The 22,143-nt window shown below is 45.3% G+C and overlaps 1 protein-coding gene across 4 annotated transcripts in view; it reads left to right on the forward strand.

Moving 5' to 3' along the window:
• The window catches only part of NBEA (neurobeachin), a 2,460,099-nt gene that overhangs the window by 934,219 nt on the left and 1,503,737 nt on the right, over positions 1-22,143 (forward strand). The gene's annotated exons all lie outside the window — the stretch shown is intronic.

Below are 22,143 nucleotides of genomic sequence, written 5' to 3' on the forward strand. Positions count from 1 at the left end.
CAATGGACTTATATTCCCTAAGAGCCCCTTTAACCCCTTGGTCATCTAATTGTCCAACAACTCCCTCACAGGTTTCTTGCTTCAGATATATTTTTAAAAGATTTTACTGTGAGTTTTTGCCTCTACGGCCAACTTCATTTCAAATTCTCTCTTAGCCTGACTTATCAATGTTTTACACTTAAGTTGACAATGCTTATGCTTGTGAAAAATGCTTTTTTTTTTTTTGCTAAAATATCCTCTTTCACCTCACCTTTTAACTATGCCAGTAATCATTTTGCCTTCCTCCCACCTTTCTTAATTCATGGAATACATCTGGACTGCGATTCTGCCTCCCAAATCACAGTACCTGTAGAGTGTGAACTACCGCCCCCCCCCCCCCCCCTCCCCACACACACACTCTCTGACTGAGCCGGATCAATTCTCCTCAGGGCTGGGAAAGTGACTTGAGTGACGGGTTACATATGGTAAACAACAAGGAGGCTTCGAAATCCCCAAGAGGTAGAGTGTATGATATGGCAAATGGAATAGAGGCATTAAGATAGAGTGACAGGCCTCCAAGGTTATAGAGTCTGGGGTATGGCAGCAAGATAGATTGGCAGCTAGACCCCCAATTTGTGTAGCATCAGGGCATGGCAGCAAGGTAGTGTAGCAGCAAGCCCACCCATTAATGCTCAGTGTGTACATAAATATATCAAGCACATGCACAGTTTATTTATATTGCTGACTCCTTTTGCATGCACATAAAAACTCTCAGCCAAGGCTCAGGGTTCAGGTTGTTCTGTTCATTGTAATCGCTGCAGTTAGTAGTAGCTTCAGATTAGTAGACTGCAGTAGAGTGGAGTGAGATAGAAAAACATTATAATATATACACCACTGTTCACTGCTTCTCCCAACATCCCTATCCAAGTGAGCAGGCAGAATTCTAGCGCCTCTGTTCTGTGGCACAGAAAGCACTGCAGCAGTGAAGATAAGGAAACCATTCCTTTCCCCAACTTCTCTCCCCTTTTCTCTGTTTTCACTTTTTATTTCATTCAGACATAGTTTCAGAAAATGCAGCCTTCCCCTGTGAAATCCACCAGAAAAATAAATCTTAAAATGGAGTTTGCACATGCTCAGACATCTTAGTGGAAGGACATCAGTGTCCCTTGACACAGGTTCCAACTATAGCTGGTTAAAAAAAATGCTTGACCTTGATAGGTTATCTTTTAACCTGCTGCTTCCTGTCTTGGTTCCATTCAGCCTTTGACCTCACTGGCATTGCTTGGTTGATAAGTTACCTTGAAGAGAAGGAGGATAATGTAGCTGCCACTGTCTTACTTGTGTCATAGACTTTAATGGGAAGCATATACTATTAGAGACAATTTAAAATTATTTTTGTGGGTACCCAACATTCATTTTGAGGGACCACAGATTAAATGAAAATGGCCTTATTTATTATACTTTACTCATTCATTTCAAACAAATGCATATCCTTACTGACTGTTCCTTTGCATACTTCAAATGGGATTCAAAGTGTGCTTTCATGAGTAATAGTTTCATTTTTGCCACTCTACCATAGGGGCCTGAATTGTGGATTGCTTGGGATATTGTTGTCACATGCACATTTTGACCATTCTTGTCCATGGAAGTCTGTAGCTCTTTCAAATTTTTGCAATGGAAAACTTTGAAAGAGTCTCTGCGTTGCCTCCTTGATCAATGTCCTCCTTGCTCAGCCATCCAGATTGGAAGAATGGCCTGATCTAGGAAGGCTCTTGGTTATGCCATTTCCTTTCCTAATAATCTTCTTGACCATACTCTGAGGGATATTCAAAGAGTTTGCAATATTTTTATACCCATCCTCATATCTCATACATCCTATCAAGACCACAATAAAACGCAAATCTGACCTCCAACTGATCTAAATAAGCCCCCTGCCCCCAGAACAGCTGCATACCTCATACCAAGAGCTCACAGTCACCTCAATGATCTAATGCAGTTACATTACTACATAAGACTCCAAACGAATCACCAAACCGTTTATGAATATTACCTGTTACATTGTTAAGATGTTTACCTGTTATAAGTTCACCTGTTATACTGTAATCGTTACCGGTTATATTGTTATGATAATAAGACACGGTTGTTGTTACAATGTAAAGATAATATGACCTGTTGTCAAATTATCCCACAAGTTATCATGTAAACCGATGTGATACTCATTTGTGAATATCAGTATAGAAAAACAAACAAATAAATAAAAAAATAAATATCTGTGCCTTCCCACAACTTTGTTCTAGAGTTCTTTTGACAGCTTCATGGTGCTCATAGTTGAGTCTTTGCTTTGAAATCCACTACCCAGCAGAGAAAACCAAGAGGAACTGCTGAACTTATCCTATCATTATGTGAATCAGTACAATTTTGCAAAAATGGGGCCAATTAACTTAGGGATAAATTTTAAAAGATATGCGTGGGTGTCCATGTGCACGCGCTACCCGGCGCACGCACATGGACGCCTGATTTTATAACATGCGCGCGCAGGTTCGCACATGTTATAAAGTCTGGGGTTGGTGCGCGCAATGGGGTGCACAATTATGAACCCTGCACGCGCCGGCACCTGCGACTTTCACCTGTACCCTCCCAGGCCGCTCCGATTTCGGAACGGCCTCAGAGAGAACATCCTAACCCCCTAATCTAACCTTCCTACCCCTAACCTACCCCCCAGCCCTATCCTAAATCCCCCCGACCTTTGTTTTACCTTCTGCACCTGCGTCCAGACAGGCACAGGCTGTGTGCGCCAGCAGCCTGATGGCACGCGATCCCCAGGCACAACGACAAATGGCCGCTGTGCCGGGAGCCTCTGACCCTGCCCCTCCCCACCCCATTTTCCAAGCCCCAGGACTTAGACACATCCCAGGGCTTTACGCGCGTTGCCGGGCCTTTCTAACATAGGCCCGGCACGCGTTACCCAACCAAGGCGCATAAAACCGGCCCTTGGTGTATGCTTTTGAAAATGATTGGCTCCAAAGCTTTAAGTATTTAGGATTGCTATGGAAATACAAGGAGGATGGACAAGTATCCAACCAACCTATTCCATGATTTTATTTATATTTCATTTTCTTAGGAATTCTGTACAATTTTTTTTCACTTGCCAGTTTAGAGGTAGGATGTGCGGGTACAAGGAGCAAACATTGTTTTAATTAATTTTATTTCCAAGCTATAAGGTAACAGAAGGTGAACATTTTGAAAGGTGGTGTAGCACCCTATAGATTTTGATTTTACTTTGGCCATCTGTTTAAGAATGGCTCAAAAATAATAATTAGTTGAACAGGTGTCCAACATGTGGCCAAAATATGTCAGTTATGGACTACAACATGGAGAATGGAAGCATGTCATAATATATCTAACTGCTCCTCCTTCATGAAATGTTTTCATCTGTCTCAAAGCCTGAACGCCATCATTGTCCTACTTAGTTTTAAAGATAAAAGCCGCAGATGCTTTGTCTAAGCCTTCTACTCTGTACTTGTCCACCAGTAGAGTCTTCTCATTTAGAGTAATTGCTGGCAGTTTAATCTTCTTTTAACTCACCAGGAGAGACAGCATCCATAGTTTGAGCTGAGCAGCCAAGGAAGATCTCCCTCTATTCAAGAAGCTGAGCTCGACACCAATACTTGATGTGACTAAAGCTAAAAAGTGTGCTAGTTTGCTCTCTATATTGAGTGTTGGGCCAGGTTTTTCTTTAATTGATTTTATATCCTTTCCCAAAATAAATGTGTATCTTTTGATAGTCCTACCATATGTGGAAGAAACAGCCAGTCACCCATCAATGCCTCAACTAAAGGGAGGAATTGTTTTTTCAAGAAGATGTAGTTGTATGGGAGGAGAGTCCAATGATGCCACATGCCTGACTGAATTTGAGCTGGAGGTAGCTCCAGGAGAATCCCCCCAAAATTGTTCCATTTACCATATTTATGCCTTTCCAGATAGCATCAAGCAGTAAAGATTCATATCCCTGCACTTATGGACAAGTTTTTATTTAAACAGAATAGTGATACAAGTTGAAAATCACTTCAAACAACGGGCAGGAAGACCAAGGAAACTGAAAATATAATGACATCAGAAGCGGATAGGAATTTTTGAAATAAAATGGTTGATGTGGTGTTAGATGAAGTGATTACAAATATCTCAAAAAGTATGTTGGTGGTTTTGGAGGATGGACTAGGAAAACTACAGTTAGCTGTAGATGAAATAATTTAAAATTTTGAGATGCACATACAAAAGATTTAATCAAGAGAGCAGAAAATTGCATCACAAGAAAATTGGGTAGATTGCATGGATCAGCAGACTTAAAGAAAGAGAATGAATGACTAATTAAGAAAACTGAAGACGAAGAGAACAGGGGCCATTATAATAACATCACGGTGATTGAATTATCTAAGAGGGTAAGAGAATATGAACTATCCGTTCTTTGAGAAATGGTTGCTGGAAAATTTAGACCTCAAAATGCAGTCTGATCTGCTTAAATGTGAATGAGTACCAAAGGGGCCGATGCAGTAAGATGTGCATTAAAATGGGTGCTCGTATTGAATGCCCTGTTTCCTAAAGCATGTACATCCACATCCCCTGGGTGCCCAATGTAGTATTAAAATGAGATGCAGCATTGAAAAGGATGTGCTAGGGAAAAACTGTGCATTCCTAGCACTCAAATATAATGGGCGCCCAGAATTTAATGGGCACATGTCCAGTTTATCCTGCTTCAGGCCGATTTCATCCCTTGCTATTGTGTGTGTATATTTTGCAGGTAAAGTGTGCATCTAGAATTATTTTTTTATATTAATCGGTAAATTTTCAGAGCTGCATTTGGGCGTTCATGTGTGCACGACGATTTAATAGCATGCACGTAGCGATGCATGAATGTTATAAAATCTGATACCTGCATGCTTATTCGATTTTATAAAGGAGTGGACTGGGAGGGACCTTCTCTAACCCCCTAACTACCCTTCCTCCCTTTTCCCCTTTCCTCCCCAACCCATAATCCCCACCTAACTTTTCTAAAATTTTTTTTGTTTTTTTTAACTTCCTGTCTGGAGCTGAAGTAAGTTCCGTGCACTGGCCGGCTGCTGGCGTGCACTTTACTGGGACAGTGCCTTATGGCGCTGCCAGGCCAGCCCACATCCCGGCCAGACCCCAGCCCTATTTATAAAACTCACTACTTCCATGTGTACTGGGAGATACACGCATGGCCGGGCCGCTCTTAAAATGCACTTGGCATGCATGCAGCCCGGCCATGCGCATATCTCTGGGATTGGTGTGTGCCAGCTTTTAGAAATTGGCCTCTAAGCCATTACATTATACCTTTATTTTTAAACACCAAGCAGTAGATTTAAGTGTTGTAACAAATCTGATGTAGGAGAAATCACAGAGGATAGTATTTTTAAATTTCTCATGAGCCTTTGACTTGCAGGTTGTTGTAATGCCAGCTCCAGGACTGGAGTAAAATTTGCCACATTAAAAAGTGTGCGTTGGTATCTGGCACCCAATGTGGCTTGTCATTTTGGCGCTGATATTACCAGAGGCTGCCAGAGATGTGGAGTGGCCGTGAGCACTTTGTCCCATGCTTTTTGGTCCTGTCCCCCAGTGCAGAGGTTTTGGAGACGGGTGGGGGACTATCTGGCGGACCTGCTAGATGTGGCCTTTCCGGTGACGCCCCACTGGATGCTTTTTGGCTGTGTGTCCCCGGTTCGTGTTCGAGATCCTGGCTCAAGAATGTTATTACTGAAGGCTTGCCTTGTAGGTAAGAAGATACTTCTAGCTGGTTGGCGTTCCACGGATAGCCCGTCCTTTTGGGCCTGGAGGAATGGCCTCCATTTTATGATGACCATGGAACATCTGGCGGCCCGGACTTCCCCCACGCAACGACGACGATTTCTAGTTCATTGGCAACCATACATTCAATCTCTCCCGCATCGTGCCCGAAGTTATGTGCTCAATGATTAAGAGCAAATTCATGTGTGTTCCCCTTGCTTTGATCTTTCTCAAGGAGTGACTCTACTGTATATTGGTGCAATCATGGTTACTTTGGGGCGGGGGGAGGGAGGGAGGGAGGGAAGCTGACGGGTTTACCAGCCATGTATGGTGTTATGTCCGGAGGAGAGCAGGACTCACTCTTCTCTGGTGATTGTATTGTTTCATGTTGAAAATTCAATAAAAACCGTTTAAACATAAAAAAGTGTGCGTTGGAAGCCCAGTGATTTTGTGCATTGGGGAGTAAGAGCTAATAAGCCTCATCTACATGGAATTTGCATGTGATGAGCTCTATCGGCTACACATTTGTTTGGGCACACGTTCTGGATGCGCTTATCTCCTTATTGCATTGGGTATTAGTCTAGCACACACACATCCAACCGTGCTTAAACCTGTGCGCTAGGCTGGGCGCACTTTAATGAATCAGACCTAGAGTGGGCTTCTTGTGAGAGAATGCTGGATTTCCAAGACCAGTTATTACAAGAATTTTGAACTGAACTGACAATGTAAAGCTATTTTGAGAATTTCTTAGAAAAATAGGCAATGAAGTATGAGGGCAAAGAATTAGTCAAAGTGGATGTTCAACACAAAGACCTTTCCCCTGTACATTCTGAGTTGTTTCAAAAATATTTTGTGCATTTGTTTTCCAGCTAAATTTCAAGTTCAGCATGAGGTCTTTCTTAAAACCTTTTATTTATGTGTTTCGTAATTACAATTTCCAAGAATCCACTTGAAAAGAAAAAACATAATTTAGACATGGCACTTAAAGAAATAATGAACATGTCCAATTCAATCCAAGTCCACAAAAAAAAGAAGGAATCCAAAACCTAATCCAAGGAAATAATTATACAGAGTAGAAAAACAGATAGCTCTCTGAGGGATCAAAATTATCTAATAAAGAACCAAATTTTCCAGTTTATATAGAGAATCATGAAACGGTGGAAACAGGAGTATCTCCATGAAAATTCTTGCCACTAAGAAAATGAGAATTCTGAAAGAAAATATAAGATACATCTTTAACTTTATGTGACATTTACATGGATAATTTAGGGAAGAAAAGTGCTACTAATTATAAAACTCTGGGCTGCATAATAAGAAGTTGTTTCCTCTTTTTCTGTTTGACTCGCCCCTTCAAGAAAGACCTTAACTTTACAATTCAAAAAGATCTTGGTTCATTGTCAAAAAAAATATCCTTAATATCCAATCTCTATCCAGCTTGAGAACAAAAGGGACCACCAAAATCACAGAACTTGCCAATTTACTGTCTGAGGTCTAAAGGTTAGTGGAAATATTGAAATTACTCGAATTAGTTTGTATCAAAACTTCAGTTAGCATTTCCACATTATTTCCTTTCTTATATACAGGCAAGAAATATACCTTGGAAATTGGAGGAACACCTTGTTCAGGCACATTCAAAACCTCCAATATATATCTTTTGAACACATCTGGTGATGTTAAGGGTAGCTTAGGAAAGTTAATAAATCTGAGGTTTTTCCCTCTCAAAGAATTCTCCAGGTTTTCCTATTTGTTAGACAGGAACATATTTTCATTCATTAAAGCGTCTTGTAGGTGTTTAATATGATCAGTTTCTTGTTATAATAGTTTGTTGCCTCTTATTATTTTTAAAAGATTCCAAGGTTTGCACATGGCTCTCAAGATCTGAAATTTTTGAGACCATAAGATTAAATTGTGCTGTAATAGAGAACCCAAGACCTTATATGGCCTCTCAAATTTCTTCCATTGTAAAATACAACAGGTCTTACCAAAGAAAAATGTTCTGAAAAAGCCAAAACTCCTGCTACAGAGTGAATAGATTGTGGTGATACCTCTTCTACAGCTCACTGACTTCTCAAGCTAGGAATGGCCCTGACATCTCCAAAGATGATCTGACCAAACAGTCCAGCCACCCCAACTGGTTCAGCGATCTCTGTCTGGAGCTCTGTTGTGTCAGCATCATCAGCCTGTGATGAATCCAGTCACTGACTCAGTTCCTGGGCTACTGCGGGGTTAACGAGTGGGGTGGAGGTTATTCTTTTTATCGGGGAAAACGTTGCCGAATCTGGGGAGGAAAAGAGTACAGCTCTTTCTCGCATACCCCCCAATGACTAATCACCCAATACTGTGATCCTCCGAACAACATGGGTGTCAATTGGGTTGCCAATTGCCCAGTTTTGGACCAGCCAGGTTTTCAGTGGTGCTGTATAGTGTCCAGTCAGAAGAACTGACCGGACCCTGAAAATCCATATTTTGCAAGAGGTCCCTCTTTCCCACAGCTTCCTGGTTACAGGGACAGACAGAGCCAGGTGCTAAGCTAGCCCTCACCCTCTTTACTCCTTTCCTGTGTTGTGATTGGATGGGATAGGGAGAGGAGGCAGAGCACAGCACAGCCTCAGTTCCCAGTGGCTCCATAGATCTATGTAGCAGTGCCCTCTGGGTCCTTCCCTCTCCCTCTCTGAGTGTTGGGCCAAGGCCTGAGAAAGTGACTGCAGCGAGCGAGCCAATGAATACAGAAACAGGAGGGGAAGAAATAATCAGTCATAGGGTGAGGAAAGGAGAGAGATGGGGACACAGAGAAAAGGGGATGGAAAGGAAGATAGACACAAGGGAGGAGCAAGGAAGGAAAGAGACAGAAGGGGTATGGAAGGAAGGAAGGTCACAGGGAAGGGGAGAGGCACAATGGGAGCATGAGAGAAGGAGGGAGACAGTGGGAGAAGGGAAGAAAGAAAAAGGTACAAAGGAGACAGGGGATACAGGAGGAAAGGGGATGCTCTGGGGAGGAGAGGGACACAGGAGGGAAAAAGGAGGGAGAGAAAGACGAGCAAAGGGAGGGAGGGAACTAGAGACAGGAGGGCTGCTCAAGAGAAGAGTGCACAAAGGAGAGGGAGGGTATATTGAAAGTCAGGTGGCACAATGAAGACAGAGATGAAAGGCTAGGAAGTTTTTAAGGGTAGGGGGAGAGAACCACCTGTGTAAGTCCTGGGGCTTTACAAAAGGGGCAGTCGCGTGGCAGGGCGGTCCGGGGGCAGGGCGGGGGCATGGCCAGAGGCCTCTGAATGGCTGCTGGGCCGGGGATCGCGCTCTGGCAGTCGGCTGGCACGCGCAACTTCCTTCAGCCTCAGGGCTGAAATAAGTTTTAAAACAAACAAAAAAAAAAGCAACGAAGGTAATGGGGGAAGGTGGGGGGGTTAAGGAAGTTCCCTCCGAGGCTGCTCTGATTTCGGAGCGGACTGGGAGGGAACAGGGGAAGGCAGCGGGGCTCGGCACGTGCAACGTGCACAATTGTGTACCCCCTTGCGCGCGCTGACCCCGGATTTTATAACATGCGTGCGCATGTTATAAAATCGGGCGTACATGTGCACGTGCATGTTTTAAAATCCGGCCCTATGTGTTTGGGAATGTGCGTGTGTATAAGATAGGAGGCTGTGTGTTTATGGGGAAGTATGGATATGGATGTGTTTTAGAAAGTCTTTAGTTGTGATAGAGAGAAAAACTGCACGAGAGAGGTTGCAGTTGATATGGTTATGAAGGTAGTTGAAATAACATTTTATAAAACAAAGTATATTGAGGGTGGTGCTTGAAAGCCAAATAACGAGTGGATCGACAACTGACAGTCTGTAAACACCCCCCTACCCACATCCCCTCCCAAAGAATGAAGTATAATGTGGGGTGTCCAGTTATGGTCCATGGAAAAGTTGGCCACCCCACCAGTAAGAGGAAATTCTTGATTGACCACAGAGAAAGCCCTCTTCTTATCCCGCCTCTTCTGACCAGCATGAGCATATCTGCAGATAAGAAAACAGATTTTAGGCACAAATGGAGGAACTATACCATGCTGTTAGCACTATGCTATCATCTTGGATCCAGCTCTCCTATTTATATCAGCATGAGGTCTTTCTATATACCATGGAATAGTTGTGTAAAATCTGGCAAGGTAGCTAAGAGATTAATTTTGAATAAGCCAAGAGGACTTTCCACGTGGATGGTACAGACTTGTCCTTTTTGAATGTTGAATTAGACAGTTCTGATGTGAAAATGATACTTACTGACAAGATTTTACTCTGTGCTCACTGGTTGTTGTATCAGTGACTATTATGGCTTCAATTTTCAAACCTACATTTCCTGGCGTGTAGCCAGATGGACTCAGAACGAATGGGTATAGTATCCGCGTGCTAGCAGTTGGAGACGGATCTGATGTCAGCATGGGTGTGTATATATACCCCCACAGGAAGCGCAGCAACTTAGTAATTTCCGTCTCCAAAGCAGTTTGGAGAGCCTGCACGCTCGCTGAGCGTGTTTTCTAAATCACGGCATTGGACTTGTCAGAAGCCTACCTCCATATCCCGATCCATCCGGATCATCAGCGCTACCTACACTTCAAGGTTCTGGGTCACCACTTCCAATTCCGGGCTCTGCCCTTCAGATTGGCCACGTCACCGCGGACCTTCACCAAGGTGGTTGTCGTGGTAGCAGCGGTTCTCAGACGGGAAGGAATTCTGGTCCATCCCTACCTAGACGACTAGCTGATCAGGGCGAAATCACGAGAGGAGAGCCATCGGACAACCGACAGAGTGATCGCCCTTCTGGAAAGCTTGGGCTGGGTAATCATCCTCAGCAAGAGTTGCCTACAGCCTTCCCAGTCACTGGAATACCTGGGAGTACAGTTCGACACGCAGGCAGACACAGTCAGTCTCACTACCAAGAGAAGGTTGAAACTTCAGACACGTATCCAGTACTTGATGGGAGCCAGTCGGCCCATAGCTTGGGATTATCTGCAGGTTCTTGGTCTCATGGCATCCACTCTGGAAGTGGTACCTTGGGCAAGGGCCCATATGAGACCTCTACAACACTCCCTGCTCTCTCGCTGGAGCCCTCGTCTACGGAACTATTCCACGCACCTAACTCTGCCTGCCAGAGTCCGGACACAGTTACGGTGGTGGCTGCAGTCCGACCACATGAGCAAGGGGTCGAGGATGTCCTCCCCCACGTGGACTCTGCTCACCACAGATGCCAGCCTGAGCGGCTGGGGAGCACACTGCGAAGGACTCACCGCACAAGGGCGGTGGTGCGGAGAAGAATCAGTGTGGAACATCAACCGTCTAGAGGCTCGGGCAGTCCGATTGGCATGCCTTCGATTTGCTCACAAACTGAAGAACAGAGCAGTCAGAGTGATGTCCGACAACGCCACCATGGTGGCATACATCAACCGTCAGGGCGGAACCAGAAGCCGACAAGTATCTCTGGAGATCGCCCCACTGATGGTTTGGGCAGAGGCGAATCTTCAGGACATCTCCGCCGTCCACATTGCCGGGAAGGACAACACCATGGCAGACTTCCTCAGCAGAGAACGTCTAAATCCGGGAGAGTGGCAGCTGTCACCCACAGCCTTCCAGATGATTGTAGATCACTGGGGGATTCCGGACATGGATTTACTGGCGGACAAGTCCAATGCTCAAGTACCCAGATACTTCAGCCGCAAGCGCGATCCGTTCTCCCACGGAATCGATGCCCTGGTGCAGCCATGGCCTCCAGGGACCCTGCTATACGCCTTTCCTCCGTGGCCTCTGCTGGGCGCCATCATCCACAAGATTCAGAACCACCGGGGCCTAGTTCTTCTAGTGGCACCAGACTGGTCAAGAAGACCCTGGTACGCAGACATGAGAAGACTACTGGCAGGGGAGCCCCTTCCCCTGCCTCCTCTCCGGGACCTTCTACGTCAAGGTCCCATCCTCCACGCGGATCCAGCTCAATTCTCTCTTACGGTCTGGCCATTGAGAGGGCTAGACTGAAGAAAAGAGGTTACTCGGAGCCTGTGATAGATACACTCTTCCGAGCTCGCAAGTTTTCCACATCCCTCACCTATGTAAGGATCTGGAGAGTATTTGAAGCATGGTGCGATACTCATGGCACCAATCCACATGCGACCACAATTCCTATTGTTCTGGATTTCCTGCAGGATGGGCTTCAGAAGGGTCTCTCCCTCAGCTCCATCAAAGTGCAGGTGGCTGCACTGTCTTGCTATGGTCCCAGGAGGGATGGCAAGACCATTGCCAAACACCCAGATGTTTCTCGCTTCCTGAAAGGAGTTAAGCACATTCGTCCGCCACTGAAGTGGCCGGTGCCTTTGTGGAACCTCAACCTTGTTCTGGATTTCCTCGCGGGATCCACCTTCAGACCCCTTCGGGGTCTGTCTCTTCGTTCTCTGACCTTGAAGATGGTGTTCCTATTGGCGGTGTGTTCAGCACGCCGCGTCTCAGAGCTACAAGCACTGTCCTGCCGGGATCCCTTTTTGAGAATCACTCCAGAGGCTATCCATCTTCGCACGGTCCCCTACTTTTTACCTAAAGTGGTCTCACAATTTCACCTTAACCAAACTATATCCTTGCCTACCACGGCGGGTTTGAAGAAATCTGAAGACGGGCGTTTGCTACACCATCTCGACATAGGCAGACTGCTGCCCAGATATCTGGAAATGACACAAGAAGTAGGAAAGACAAGACCATCTGTTCGTCCTATACAGCGGGAAACGACAAGGGGAAGCGGCCTCTCGGCCCACCATCGCCCGCTGGATTAAAGAAGTTATCAGAGCAGCTTACGTGGAGGCCGGGAAGTCTCCGCCTCTACAGGTCAAGGCTCATTCTACCAGAGCACAAGCGGCATCCTGGGCGGAATCCAGGATGCTGTCGCCTGCAGAAATCTGTAAAGCGGCGACGTGGTCCTCCCTCCATACCTTCTCCAGGTTCTACCGTCTGGATGTCCAGGCCAGGGAGGACTCAGCATTTGCGAGGGCGGTACTACATGGTCCTCAGGCAGCCTCCCGCCCAGGCTGGGAGTAAAGCTTTTGTACATCCCATTTGTTCTGAGTCCATCTGGCTACACGCCAGGAAATGTTGAGATTACTTACCTGATAATCTCCTTTTCCTTAGTGTAGACAGATGGACTCAGCATCCCGCCCAGCTGCCTGTATACATGGGTTTTCACCGATTCAAGGTAAGCCATGTCATATGTTCCATAAGAGCGTACACTCTACCAGGTGTCAACGCCTTCCGGTTGGGAATGCTGGCGGTCTCCAGCTACTATCAATTGGTCAGGGGAATCCTGTTTCACTTTTCACTGAGCATCAGTACACACATCCATAACAGCTTTTGCAAGGAAGATTACTAAGTTGCTGCGGTTCCTGTGGGGGTATATATACACGCGTGCTGACGTCAGATCCGTCTCCAATTGCTAGCACACGGATACTATACCCATTCGTTCTGAGTCCATCTGTCTACACTAAGGAAAAGGAGATTATCAGGTAAGTAATCTCAACATTTTTTTGTCTAAGAATATTTGTACTGGATAAATTATAGACCCTCTTTCAACAGTATTTGTTTCAGGGCTTGCTAGCAGAAAATATAATGCAGATGCTGTTATGATTTACCTGTGGTAGTATACAATTTTTGATGCAGTTACTATAAAAGAGTAGATGCTCTGGATTTTTCTATGGGTGTTTTATACAAGCTATGGCGGTGCTAAGATGGAGGGTGCAAGATTAATCAAATGGTATTATTATAGTATATTGAAATATGCTAGACAATTTAAGTTCATTTTTCCTTTTTACCTTTTGCTTATATATTTTCATGACCAAAGGGTTATCCCAGGACAAGAAGGATGCTAGTCCTCACATATGGGTGACATCAGTAACGGAGCCCTAGTGTGGGAAAATTTCTGTCAAAGTTTCTAGAAACTTTTGACTGGCAGCCTGGGGCTACTGGGCATGCCCAGCATGCCATGATATTCTGTGCCACATTGGTCTCACTTCAGTCTTCATTTTTCCGCGCAGCTGGACAGCAGCACGGATATCGGAGCCCTCTGAGTTACCTCAGTGTTACAATGCTAGTATATATTTCTCTCCATTAAGGGGTCTCAAAAATTTTTTCATATATCACCGGCTGGTGAATTATTTTGGTTTCCAAAAAAAAACAAACAAAATTCCATTTTCTATCATCAATGGCAGTCGATGTCAAGATGTCCTCAGGATTCAAAAAATGCCCGAATTGTAACCGCACAATGTCGGTTACCGATCCGCACGAAGAGTGCGTTAGATGTCTCGGGGAAAAACACGACATTTAATCGTGTGAGAAATGTCAAGAGATGACGCCAAAAGGCCGTAAGCTCCGCCAGGAGAAGATCCAACAGCTATTCAGCTTACAACTGACTCCTTCTCCAGCTACTTCTTCGAAATCTTCGCCATCCGGAGTATCGAAAAAGGTACTGTTAAAAAAGCGCCGAGCTGACGGTTCCGGAGATAAATCCTCCCCTACTCCGTCGACATCGTCGATACGCTCAGCAGTAGACGTCCGGCCTAAACATAAACATCGCCACAGACACACCCCGACCTCACCGTCGGCACTTGACCGAGGAGAACCGTTTCCGAAATGGCCTAAACTTACTATAGCCTCGGTGCCTGAAGGGCCTACTCCGACGTCACTTCCACAGCATACGGAGGCATCGACACTTCCACCGGTGGCACCACCTTCGTCGATGCCACAGGACTTCACAGCCTACATAAAAGAGGCAGTTTTACAAGCGATTAAGGAACACCTGCCGACACCTCCGCTGATGCCGGTGACGTCCCCTTTAACATCGACTTCACCGATGCCGGTACAATCAGTACCGAGTTCTCTTCCATCAATGGTGCCAGCAGTTCCGCGTACTGACCCGATGCTGGGTATCGACCCGATGCAGGGAGCTCTCCTGTTGCCGGGACCTGTCTTGATGCCGGGTGCTCTCTCGATGCCGGGCATGAGCCCGATGCCGGCCATTGCCTCGACAACGGAGGCTTCCTCGACACCGGCCACTAGATCTATGCCACTCACTGCCATGTCGACAACAGCCATAGCAGCGCAAAGCCCCGTCCGGCTTCCGGATTCGTTCCTCCCTCCAGAGCGAACGACTACATTCACCTCGATGCCCTCATCGATGCCTATTTTTTCATCGAGTATACCATCGATGCTTCATGCTCGTTTTCATCAGGCATCGCCGTATATACCCACCATGGGTACCGAGCAGTCATCGAGAGACAAGACACCGATGTCAGCGATGACAAAGACAAAATCTACGATGCCACTTTCTTCTACAGAGTATACATCATCTGAAGCAAGATTATACTCAATACGTCAGAAAAAATATCAGGATCTCCTGGATTCTTTACCTTCAAACCCGGTGGAAGAGGAGGCTTCTCCACAAGAACACGTTCCAGGACCCTCTGGTGTACCTCCTCCACATCCAGCTAAAAAAAACAGGTCCTCATACTCCAGAATATGATTCCTGGAGCGACACACAATCTGACACCTCAGAAACTTTCATGTCTGACCCGTCTCCTCCTCATCCAAGAAAGCAGTCTCCACCAGAAGACCTTACTTTCTCCTCTTTTATCCAAGAGATGGCCGACTCTATTCCATTTAAATTAGAATCTGAGCAGGATCTCCGTCACCAAACTCTTGAGGTGCTACAATTTGTAGATCCCCCCCCAAGCAAGTCATGGCAATACCTATTCATGATATTCTTCTTCAACTTCAACAAAGAATATGGGAACATCCTTGCTCTGTTCTTCCCATCAATAAAAGAATGGACTCCACCTATTTAGTCCAACCTGCACCAGGTTTCCAGAAATCACAACTGCCGCATTCTTCTGTGGTGTCAGCACAGAATCAGCACAGAAAAAAGCAAAAAGATCAAGAGTGCACTCCTCTAATCCTCCAGGGAAGGATAATAGGTTCTTGGACACATTTGGAAGGAAGGTTTTTCAAGGTGCAATCCTCAATTCTAGAATTGCAGCCTACCAATTGTACATCACACAGTACCAAAGGAACCTCTGGAAGCAGATGAAGAAGTTCATACCATCCTTGCCCCAGGAATTCAGAGAGCCAGCACAACATCTCATTCAAAAAGCTTTTGAAGCCGGCAAGCATGAAGTTAGAGCAGCCTATGACTCATTTGAGACAGCCTCAAGGGTGGCAGCTTCTGGCATAAGTGCTCACAGATGGGCCTAGCTAAAAGCATCAGACCTCAGAACAGAGGTCCAAGAAAAGTTGGTAGACCTACCCTGTGCAGGGGATAACTTATTTGGCACAAAAGTTCAAGAAGCGGTCTCTCAACTAAAAGAGCATACGGAGACATTAAGGCAGTTATCTTCCATGCCTCATGATACCACTACCCACGCTGTACGTCATACCCAGCGAAGGGATATTCGCAGGCCCTATTACCGTCCTAAAAGATACTATCCACCGGCAACTAGGCCTCGCCAACCAAGATCCCAGCACAGGCCACAACCTCGCCAACAAAGAACAACCAGACCTGCACCTGCCGCTCAAACAGGTCCCACAGCTGGTTTTTGAAAACATCTCCAGAGAACCCAGCCAATCTCTGAATCCTCACTCACACTTACCGGTGGGGGGAAGATTATCCCATTTCTACAGCACATGGAAAACCATAACGACAGATCAATGGGTTCTTTCCATCATATTCCATGGGTACAAGCTCAATTTCCTAACAATACCTACAGAGCTTCAAGCAAGCACCACTGATTCCTCCCAACAGAAATCACATTCCTCAACTTCAAATAGAATTATCCACCCTTCTGAAATCCAGGGCCATAGAGCCAGTGCCCCAGTCTCAGCAGGGCAGAGGATTCTACTCCCGATATTTCCTCATTCCAAAGAAATCAGGAGGCCTACGGCCCATCCTAGACCTCAGAAATCTAAACTAATTTCTAAAAAAGGAAAAGTTCAGAATGGTCTCGCTAGGTACCATGCTTCCACTCCTCCAAAAGGAAGATTGGCTTTGTTCTCTGGATCTTCAAGATGCATATGCTCACATCCCAATATTTCCTCCTCACCGCAAATATCTGCGCTTCATGGTAGGTCATCAACATTTCCAATACAGAGTACTGCCCTTCGGACTCGCCTCTGCTCCCAGAGTATTCACAAAATGTCTGGCAGTAATAGCAGCACACTTACACAAACAAGGTGTTCATGTCTTCCCATACCTAGACGATTGGCTCATCAGGAGTCAGTCTCAACAAGGAGCAATCAATTCTCTCAATCAAACCATTGCTCTACTTCACGCCATGGGATTTCTCATAAATTATCAAAAGTCCCACCTCACACCATCTCACTTGCTCCAATTCATAAGAGCAGAGTTGAACACCGTCCTTGCAAAGGCTTTTCTACCCGAGGATCAAGCAGAAACATTAGCCTTCCTAGCACACTCGATTCTCTCAAGCACGCAGACAACAGCTCATCGTATTCTAATTTTACTAGGCCACATGGCCTCCACAGTTCATGTCACTCCTATGGCAAGACTAGCCATGAGAGTAACCCAATGGACATTACGGTCACAATGGATCCAAGCCATTCAACCACTACATTTTCCAATTCAGGTAACCCACCAACTACACTCTTCGCTCCTTTGGTGGATCAACACATACAACTTGCGCAAGGGCTTACCCTTCCAACAACCAGTTCCACAAATTACTTTAACTACAGATGCATCCACCTTGGGTTGGGGAGCTCACATAGACAATCTCCAAACTCAAGGAAGTTGGACAAAACTCGAAGCAACATATCAAATCAATTTTCTGGAACTTCGAGCTATAAGTTATGCACTACATGTGTTCAAGGATTGCCTTTCATACAAGACTATTCTGATTCAAACAGACAATACAGTAGCCATGTGGTACATCAACAAACAGGGAGGTATGGGCTCGTATCTCCTGTGTCAGGAAGCTGCACAAATTTGGGGCTGGGCCCTGAATCACTCAATGTTCCTACGAGCCACTTATCTGGCAGGTATACACAATGTCGTAGCGGATCGACTCAGTTGTCAATTCCAACCACACGAATGGTCCCTGGATCCTGCAGTAGCAGCCAGGATATTCCAACGTTGGGGCTAACCAACAATAGACCTCTTTGCGTCACATCTCAATCACAAAGTGGACAAGTTCTGTTCTCTACACAAACAGAAGAACCAACCAGCCAAGGACGCCTTTGCTCGGCCTTGGAACTCAGGCCTACTATACGCATATCCTCCAATACCGCTCATAACCAAAACTCTGGTGAAACTACAACAGGACAAGGGGTCCATGATACTCATAGCCCCATATTGACCTCGACAGGTATGGTTCCCCACACTGTCGGACCTCTCAGTCAGGGATCCAATTCGACTGGGCATAGCTCCCACTCTCATAACTCAGGATCAGGGCCGGTTACGACATCCCAACCTTCAGTCCCTATCCCTGACAGCATGGATGTTGAAAGTTTGATATTACAACCACTCAATCTTTCAACTCATATTTCACAAGTACTCATAGCTTCACGTAAACCTTCCACAAGAAAGAATTACGCTTCCAAATGGAAAAGATTCACCTACTGGTGCAAGCAAACAACATTGATCCCTTCACTTGCACCATTACCTCGCTACTAGAATACTTATACCATCTTTCAGACTCTGGTCTTCAGACTTCATCCGTAAGAGTTCATTTAAGTGCAATCTCAGCTTACCATAATAAGGTAGGAGATGCACCAATTTCCACACAACCTCTCGTCAGATTTATGAGAGGTTTAACTCAACTCAAACCACCAATTCGACCTCCAGTCACAGAATGGGACTTGAATCTGGTATTAACAAGACTTATGCGTTCTCCTTTCGAACCCATAGACTCCTGTGACATTAAATTTCTCACATGGAAGACTATCTTCCTCATAGCCATTACATCGGCTAGAAGAGTTAGTGAATTACAAGCACTGGTCACGTACACACCCTACACAAGGGTTTTCCTTGACAGACTGGTCCTACGTACACATCCAAAATTCCTTCCCAAAGTGGTCACGAAATTCCACTTGAACCAATCCATAGTTTTACCCACATTCTTTCCAAGACCTCACTCTCACCAAGGAGAAGCAGTCTTGCATACTTTGGACTGTAAACGTGCTTTATCCTTTTATCTCAACCGCACTGCAGTTCACAGGAAATCCAATCAGCTCTTTGTATCTTATGATCCAAACAAACCAGGTAAAGCAGTGGGTAAACACACTCTATCCAATTGGCTAGCAGATTGCATACAGTTTTGCTATGAAAAAGCGGGCTTTCCTCTCCAAGGGCGAGTGAAGGCACACTCCGTAAGAGCAATGTCAACCTCAGTAGCACACTACCGTTCAGTGCCAATACTTGACATATGTAAAGCAGCAACATGGACTTCTCTTCACACTTTTGCAGCTCATTACTGCTTGGACAAGCAAGGAAAACAAGATTCGGCCTATGGACAATCTGTCTTAAAGAACTTGTTTCCAGTTTAAACCCAACTCCTTCTGCAACCAAATTCATGCTATCTTCGGCTGACTCATTTCCACAACAACACATCACTGTTGCCTTCATATTAAATTATTCAGCCTCTAGCTTGCTAATCACCCATATGTGAGGACTAGCATCCTGCTTGTCCTGGGATAAAGCAAAATTGCTTACCTTGTAATAGGTGTTATCCCAGGACAGCAGGATGTAGTCCTCACGGAACCCACCCACCACCCCACGGAGTTGGGCCTTCCTATTTTCCTAATTTTATTTTGCTAATGCTTATTGTTACATACGAGACTGAAGTGAGTCCCTTGTGGCACAGAATATCATGGCATGCCCAGTAGCCCCAGGCTGCCAGTCAAAAGTTTCTAGAAACTTTGACAGAAGTTTTCCCGCACTAGGGCTCCGTTACTGACGTCACCCATATGTGAGGACTACATCCTGCTGACCTGGGATAACACCTATTACAAGGTAAGCAATTTTGCTTTTTTGCGCAACCATATAGTCTAATGTATCTGGTGAGGGCACATACGTGTGGGAGAGTGTTTTGAGTATATATGTTTGTCTGCTATTTCAGATTAACTGCTTGGCAAGAGAACATAAGGACATAAGAAATTGCTATGCTGGGTCAGACCAAGGGTCCATCAAGCCCAGTTTCCTGTTTCCAACAGAGGCCAAACCAGGCCAAAGAACCTGGCAATTACCCAAACACTAAGAAGATCCCATGCTACTGATGCAATTAATAGCAGTGTCTATTCCCTAAGGGGCAGATTTTCAAAGGGATATGCATGTAAGATACGCACGTACCCCCAGAAAACCTGCCCCAAGTTCCCCCTGCGCGCGCCAGGCCTATGTTGAATAGGCTCGGTGGCGCGCACAAGATCTGGGATGTGCGTAAGTCCAGGGGCTTTTCTGGGGGGGGGGGGGGGGGGCGTGTCAGGGGCATGTCGGACATGTGTCGTGGTGACGCATCATTTGGGGGCGGGGCTGTGGGTGTGGTTCTGGCCCAGGGCATTTCGTGGGCATGGCCAAGGCCTCCGAAACTGCTCCCGGGCTGGAGAATCGTGCACCGGTGGCCAACCCGGCGCGCGCAAGTTCCAACAAAGGTAGGGGGGGTTAGATAGGGCTGGAGGCTGGGTTAGGTAGGGGAAGGGAGGAGAAGGTGCGGGGGAGTGGAAGGAAAGTTCCCTCTGAGGCCGCTCCAATTTCAGAGCAGCCTCGAAGGGAACGGAGGCAGGCTGCGCGGCTCGGCGCACGCAGGCTGCCGATTTTGCACAGCCTTGCGCACGCCAACCCAGGATTTTAAAAGATACACGCGTATCTATTAAAATACGGCGTACTTTTGTTTGCGCGGGCGCAGTTTTTTTAAATCTACCCTTAAGTAAACTTGATTAATAGCCGTTAATGGACTTCTCCTCCAATAACTTATCCAAACCTTTTTTGAACCCAGCTACACTAACTGCACTAACCACATCCTCTGGCAACAAATTCCAGAGCTTTATTATGCGTTGAGTGAAAAAGAATTTTCTCCGATTAGTCTTAAATGTGCTACTTGCTAACTTCATGGAATGCCCCCTAGTCGTCCTATCATTTGAAAGTGTAAATAACCGAGTCACATCTACTCATTCAAGACCTCTCATGATCTTAAAGACCTCTATCATATCCCCCCTCATCCGTCTCTTCTCCAAGCTGAACAGCCCTAACCTCTTCAGCCTTTCCTCATAAGGGAGCTGTTCCATCCCCTTTATCATTTTGGTTGCTTTTCTCCATCGCAACTATATCTTTCTTGAGATGCGGTGACCAGAATTGTACACATTATTCAAGAGCCAATGAAATCACAAATCTTTTGTAGTCAATAAGTTGAAGCTCATGATATAATTGATTATTTTATTTGCAAATGGGATTTCTTCCTTGGGCACAACTTTTAGGATATGTGGGTAAAATGAAGAGGGAAGAGAAGAACATAACTAGAAGCAGGGGTTTCTTGCGGCCATGTTATTTTCTGTGGTGTTGATCATAGATTGGCATGTATCTATGCAGGAGTGTATGCCCTAGGTAAGCTTGCTAAGGGAGGGAATAGATTGGAATGGAGTTGGGAAGGTCTGAACAGGACTACTGGGGATGACTGTGCTATTGAAGAATATGGAACTATCTTATGAGACGTGGTTTTATTGTCAATACTTTCATTTGCTCAGGCTTGGGATAGCAAAGAGTTCTATTTTTTTATATATATATATATATATCAAACATATATGATATATATATATCAAACAAACAAATCAGGCAATATGTATCAATAACCAGTGCTTAATTTATATAGGAAAAACACTCTAAACAGAGTGAGACAAAAGCACTTTCATTGCAACTCAACAAAAAATAAATCAACAAATCAACAAAAATGATTTACAAAAAAGATCTTTCTAATCATATACCTATGTCAAGCAGTACTTTGATACATAATATGACCTATCCTGCATCATCCTAATAAAATACAGTTCTCACAGGACAAGCAGGATGGTAGTCCTCACAAATGGGTGACATCGAGGATGGAGCCCTGTACGGAAAACTTTTCTGTCAAAGTTTCAACAAGCTTTGACTGACACTGGCACACTGGGTGCACTGAGCATGCCCAGCCTGCAATTATCCCTGTGAGCCACAGGTGTCTCCCTCAGTCTTCTTTTTTCCGCTCTGCAGTCAGCATAGCGGTTGGAGCTCTGTGAGGATTTTTTAACTAATTACCTCATGGAAACACTTAACTTTTCACTTCAAAAAACACTTTTCCCTGCACAGGTCTCCCTCCGCGTACGTTTT

The sequence above is a fragment of the Rhinatrema bivittatum genome, chromosome 5, assembly GCF_901001135.1.
Source record: "Rhinatrema bivittatum chromosome 5, aRhiBiv1.1, whole genome shotgun sequence".
Taxonomy (NCBI): Eukaryota; Metazoa; Chordata; class Amphibia; order Gymnophiona; family Rhinatrematidae; genus Rhinatrema; species Rhinatrema bivittatum.